This window comes from Cydia pomonella, unplaced genomic scaffold (assembly GCF_033807575.1).
Source record: "Cydia pomonella isolate Wapato2018A unplaced genomic scaffold, ilCydPomo1 PGA_scaffold_112, whole genome shotgun sequence".
NCBI classification, from domain to species: domain Eukaryota; kingdom Metazoa; phylum Arthropoda; class Insecta; order Lepidoptera; family Tortricidae; genus Cydia; species Cydia pomonella.
Genome location: NW_026907757.1, coordinates 7,445 through 13,973, shown reverse-complemented (window position 1 = coordinate 13,973; position 6,529 = coordinate 7,445). Strand labels below are relative to the sequence as shown.

Genomic DNA, 6,529 nt, shown 5'->3' with positions numbered 1-6,529 from the left:
AACAGCGCGATCTATTTGCGTCACCTTGAATGTCCAGTACCATCTAGTGGCTGTATAAAGTACTTTTGGATACCTCTCAATATTTTGTCTGTTTGTTGTCCAGACACATCGCAGTCGCACGTGGCTATGGCACCGGCGTACATGTACGGACAAGTACGAGCGGAATGCACGATAACTAAATAATTTTGTTCGAATATTCTGTGTTAGTGTATGTTCGAATAGGCCTAATAAACAACTCTCAATAAAGCCTTAGCTTTAGAATATTTTTGTTGGAGCAGCACTTTATTTTGTCAAATGTACTAACGTATTAAACGAGGAAAAATATTAACAGGTACACGTTTTTATTAAAGACATAATTTGACTACTAGCGCCATCTATCTATATATCTCTGAACTAATGTCATTTATGCCATTCATGATTTCTTCATTGCATAGTATTTGTCTTCATTTGTGATACTAGGCCTTGAAAATCTGCCGATTGTCTGGTATATGACGCCACTGTGTTTTTTTTTTTACATTATGTCCGTTATTTAGCCGTTGCATGGGACTGCCGCGCTCCGGGAAAACTAGTGCTCCATTGAGCTAAAGTTTTGGAACAAAATTATATTAAGGGTGTATTAAGGTCACCAACATAAAAGCACCAAATGAACAAAACAGATTGGTTGCAGATTAATTGGTGGTGGTGTGCTTCATTTGCTTTGGCAGTAGGTAAATGCGTTTAAATACAAGAACTAAAATTTGGAGTCAGTTATTTGCTGATATGTTTGATTATCAATAGAATATATTTTAAGTACCCATTTAGATTTCAATTATTTCGTGGTGAAGTCGACAACTTTGTATATAAGTACTTTACAAGTTACGAATAGCCGGGTAGAATATTCATTTACACTGATTTTATAAAATGCACCCCTTATTGCCTGACCATCATTGGATGCGATTTATAATGAAACACATTTTACGTGTAAACATTTATTCAATATTGTCCAACATGTGTCAAATTAGGTATCCCCTCAATCATATGTACGCTTAGTAGTAATCATCGACAAAAAAAGAATGCTTTACTCAGAAAACCAAGGTCAAAAATAAAGAAACAGCACACAAGTGCCTCCGGGATCACGGGCGCGACGGGAAGGCCTTCATGCGTTGGCTGTTCACCACGAATACGAAGTATAATGTAACTGAAACAATGCAATCATTAGAATTATAAGTATACTCGTACTTATATGTAAAGAGTACGATGAACATTTCTCGATGTCTAAGTACAACTGGAAACCGTGATAGTTATGTACTCCTGAAATAAAACTACATATGTAAACGGATTATATCGCGTATTATGAATTTAAAGTGCTCCGACGAATCCTCTACAGCGGTCATAAGCAATATACTCGTAATCCGTTAACGTTCATAGTTTTATTTTATGTACGACTAGAAAGTTATGGCATTTGCAGGTAAATTGTGGGACCTGCTCCTAACTTGTGATTCAGAAAAATTTACGGTTTCACCTCGGAATGAGAGGAGCTCGGAAGCTGGAAACTCGTATACACCATCATTACGGCGTTCTTAAGGTTCTCTCAGAAGTCGGCGCATAGATCGTGTTTAACTACGTCGGATGTTCTTCAAGATCAAATATCATAAATATCGGTTTTTCGCGGATATCGAAGCATCTATAGCTCCAATACTGTTTTTTCACCTGGGTAAGAATTGAAGAATATAAAATGAACAACTAGTTATGTTTCAAACATGTTATCATGCGATCAGTCGTTTTCATAACATAGGGCACAGAACGCGTAGAAGTTGACTTGAAACTTTTTGCAAACCACTTCTTGACTACGTATTGGTCTTAGATTGAGAAAGATCGAGGATAATATGATATTATTGCGTCATCGAACTGATGGGGCCGGAGATGGCCATATGAACTGTGTGATAAAACGACACAATCTCATAAAGTTTGATTTGTTAGAATTGTCTAGATGAGTATTGATGAAAATGATCAATAGATGACTATGGATTAAAATACAGTCAGCTATAAAAAATATCAAAAATTATTACTTTTTTTAAGCATATAGAGGTCTACTCGCACCATATATCTAAATAATCGATCTCAAATAAGAGGGTATTCAATATTAACCTGTATGTATACTTACATGGACATAACCTGTTGACTATTGTCCACAGAGCAATCAACTTTTGTTGTACCTAAAATCTGTGTATGATCGGTAAATAATGTTTAAATCGTTTTATAGAAGGATTATTCATCGATGTTCACGATTTACCTTGCCTCATAGTACGTATGGCTGACCACTGAGGGTTCTGTGCCCTCTATCTCAAAAATGGTCGATATCCAGGAAACACCGATCTTTATGACATTTGACTTCGAATAATATCCGAAGCGCACACGATCTATGCGTCGACATTTAAGAGAACTTTAAGAACGCCGTAATTAAGGTGTATTCGAGTTTCCAGCTTATTATATCTCTCATTCCGAGGTTTATACCCTTTGTGGGATTAATTGGCTGGGCCATTTGTAGCTACTTCTATTCGATTTCGATACTACTTAATACGAGAAAAAATTGTTAGGAACAAAAAAGAATGTTGACGTTAATACAATACTTTTTTCCCATTGGCTATCGGATGAAAGGAGTCTTAGGCCTCGTGGTCCATGTCACAGTACGAGTGACGAGAGTACTCGTAGTTTGTGGATGGACGGGGGATTGGTATTGGTATTGGTATTCGCGGGCTTGGTTTCCGCAACTCGACGTCGTAATTCGCGCCTATTTTGCGTGGTGGGTTGTCGGCACTACTCTTGCCAACCGAACTCTACCAAGAAGCCTAGCAGACCCTTGATGTAGCCAACGACTTCTGGGAGAGACCCCGGCGAAACGAGGTATTGTGCCCGGTACTCTGCCAACCCTGCGGATTCAAGAATGACGTGGGCGGCTGTCTTCTCTGCTTCCATGCACGCTCTGCAGAGGGGGGCTATCTGTAAGACGTAGGGTTAGTAGGTGTTTGTTTAGTGGGGCGTGGCCGGTTATGGCCCCAGTCAAAAGCCGGAGCTGTGGCCTCTTCAGCTGTCTCAGCCTCCTCGACAAACCGGGATCGATTATCGGGAGGGCTTCCTTCGCCTGCCTGCACGTGCCTAGGTTAGACCAGTACTGTTGGTGTTTTACCTTGGTGTTGTGTCTCAGAATGTTCCGGAGCCAGGCATAAGGCAGAGGTATAATTGGCTCCGGTCCTGCCACCCTCAATTCCGAGCCTCCTCTCGCAAATGGACGGGGGATAATTACGAGATAATAGTGAAGTGTGCTCACTCCAGTAGAAGACGATGGCCAGCACGGGCGTGAAGATGGCGGCGAGCGAGCCGCGCAGGCTGCAGCAGCAGTGCGCCGACAGCGCCGCCATGAGCATGATCATGAGCGGCGCGAACACGAGCGTGAACCACTCCCAGCATTCGTACGCCAGCTCCAAGCCCTGCGCGCAGACATCTTGACTTTAGCACAAGTGTGTTGAACTGGTAAATAACTGAATAGCTGGTTTCTTTGTACTTTGTGCAGCGCACAATTGTCATATTAAAATCAATTTCGAATAGGGATTTACACACATGTTGAATTTTATAACAAAATCTAGTAAAAGAAGAAGGCTGGATACTAATTGTAATGTAATTGAAATGATTTACCGATTATATGAAATCTCATACGTGTATTTGATTTTTCTGTAATAGTTTTTACACAATTTCACAACACAATTAGACATTTAAAAAATTGTCAATGGCATTACGTGACGCGCTTCCACGACTGAGCGCAGCGGTGTAACTAAATGCGATTTTGACGCCTATGTATCGACCCCATTCGTAGTGCTCGTAAGGCCAGTCTTTACGAAGGTCTATGAGGAAAAATGATTAATTTACAGGCAACATTTATAAGCAATGGCGACTGACGAAGGTTTGGATTTTTGTATTCACAATTACGTAAAAATATCATATTAAACTAGATGCTTACGCGTGGAATGTAAAATCAGGAGATTTGTTTTTATTAAGTGATGAATTGTGACACACATTCACCGCACAAACAGCCATCTTTCCTGTATTTTTTTAATTTACAACCGGGAGGTGTACACAAACCGACTCAACCTTGAGTACTGCGTGGGCCGTACGAACGAGTGCGACATTATGTCGCAGCTGAAGTGGCTTCACTAAGGATGTGCGGCCTTTTTTTGGGGAAATGCTTTTACGCATGCCACCTAGTCCGGGGGAAACCAGGGGCGATGACGGACTAACAAGTAGAGGACTACCGTCTAAAACCACCAACGAATGCCGGCTCCGCCTTAGATGGGGTGCCGCAGGGTCGCTATCAGCATTCGACCGCGTGCAAGGATGTGCGGCTTAGTAATCTATGCTTTTTAAATTTATGTGACAAGTCTGAAATAAAACGAAAGTAATTGCGAATTGTTGTCTCATTCACTTATAGACAAAATGTAATAGCGTGTTGTGAATAAGATATCTTTTACCAAGCTCTTATTTTTGCCCGGCAATTAAAGCAACTCGTGAAAAATTATTCCCTAACCATTCCAAAATATCAATAATGAACAACGTTAATATTCAAGTTTTCACTTCTGCCGGCACTCCCGCAGTGCAACCCGTTGTTTTTTTTAATAATTAAAAGTATTTATTATATTAAACTACCCCACATACCTACAGCATTCTGCCTCTAAGCTCAAACAGTATGTCGCTGAATCTATTTTTGTATGAGGTGATCTGGGGACCGATTTTTGAATTTCGATCGCTCGATTTCGAGTTCTCCCCTTAAATAATATCTCAACTACTAGGCATTTTAATTCTTAGAAATTAATAGAATTGAAATAAATAGATATGAAAATACTGTTTTTATCATTTTTATAACAATAACAAGTCCGTTTAAATACAAATGACCATTAATTAATTTATTTATTTATTGTTCGGAGAACCAACAGCTATAAATTGCACAATAGTTATATATATAAATAACAAAGAGCCAATTATAGGTTCCGTTTAATTAATTATTACTAGTTATTACTAGTGTATGTGCCTAGCTCCAGTTTTAACCCTAAAATATTTTAAGTTTAATTTATTTCAATAATAATATAATATAACTTTTTAGAGTAAGTTAAACTAACACTGTATGTACTAAATGTTTTTATTTTATTTTATAATATGTAAATTTTAAGTTTTAGTCAGGGCATACAGCAAAATGCCTTACAATATACCTAGCATTATATGTAGTGTATGCTTACTTTAAACCATAAACTCTCTGGACATACCTTAAACTTAAAATGAACTTAGTAGCATTTAATTGTATTTCAATGACATCTAAATACTTCCCAGAGGGTTATACCCTGCCACACCAAGCGTACTTGAATGATCTCCACGCTGAAGCCGCACCAGGCGGCGGTGAGTAGCCACGCGGTCGTGAACAGGAGAAGCCGTGGAGCTCGAAGCAAGAGTAGATGTACACCGGGTGCCCCTGCCACACCGAGCTTACTTGCATGATCCCCACGAGCAGCCCCACGCTGAAGCCGCACCAGGCGGCGGCGAGCAGCCACGCAGTCGAGAACAGGAAGCCGCGGTGGACAAAGCACGAGTAGATGTACGCCGACGGGTGCACCTGCCACAACACAACTCAGTTCCGTGTAATATTGCGCTTAAGGCTGGCTACGTGGCTACATTGTCAAATATTGAGGACTGTGTCTGCGTTGAACAGGCTAAATTGTGCCCATCTGAATATTTTTTGCGGCCATCGGTATTTCCAGACTTGTTAGTTATAATATATAGAAGTGGGAATGGGAACGTACGATGCCGATGGTGGCGATGACGAACGCTGCGCTCCGCAGGTCGAGGCCCAGCAGCCAGCTCCAGCGCGGCAACTCGTCCAGCGCGCTGCCCGCCATCACGCCGGCGCCGTAGCTGACAATATAAATTGGCGCAGTCACAGTTAAACAAGCGAATTACGTCGCCACAGGGCTAAAACCACACACGGACACCAGAGAAAGCAACGATTTATTACTGTAAATGGTAAAAGTAAATGTTATAGATAATTAAATATGTCACTGTAAGACTTAGCTTAACTTCAATGACGGCTTGACAGCACATGACAAGAAGTCAGTGTAACTCAGGTATTATCACGAGGTTATTTGTAAATTATTCCAACTCTTTGTACATAACACAAAGTTTAGATCAAAGTTTAGATGTTTATATGTTAGAGTCTGGCTAACCAAATATTGTTGACTGATATTTCCTTGTTGTATCACCAATTGTCGATTATTAAAAAAAAAGCTAAAAGTCTGTTGTCAATTTATGTCATTCATTTAAATTGTTCGCGGTTTATAAGGGGTTTATTTCAGTTTATTTTAAATAATATTAATAATGATTATACCGAGTGAGGTCCGCAAACTATTATTTAACCTCGTAAATAATTACGACAATGTGCGCAGTCGACGTGAAGCGTTGAATAACGAAAGACTGCAATGTTTACAAGTCGTAAACAATTTAGTAGGTTGGT

The 6,529-nt window shown here is 40.0% G+C and overlaps 1 long non-coding RNA gene across 1 annotated transcript; it reads right to left on the bottom strand.

Moving 5' to 3' along the window:
• Nucleotides 1-952: 952 nt before the first annotated feature.
• On the bottom strand, nt 953-4,782 carry LOC133533190 (uncharacterized). Its single transcript, XR_009801829.1, has 2 exons — nt 3,308-4,782; nt 953-1,177 (listed from the first exon to the last, which is right to left on the bottom strand). It is a non-coding gene; the product is annotated as an uncharacterized LOC133533190 (long non-coding RNA).
• Nucleotides 4,783-6,529: the final 1,747 nt, after the last annotated feature.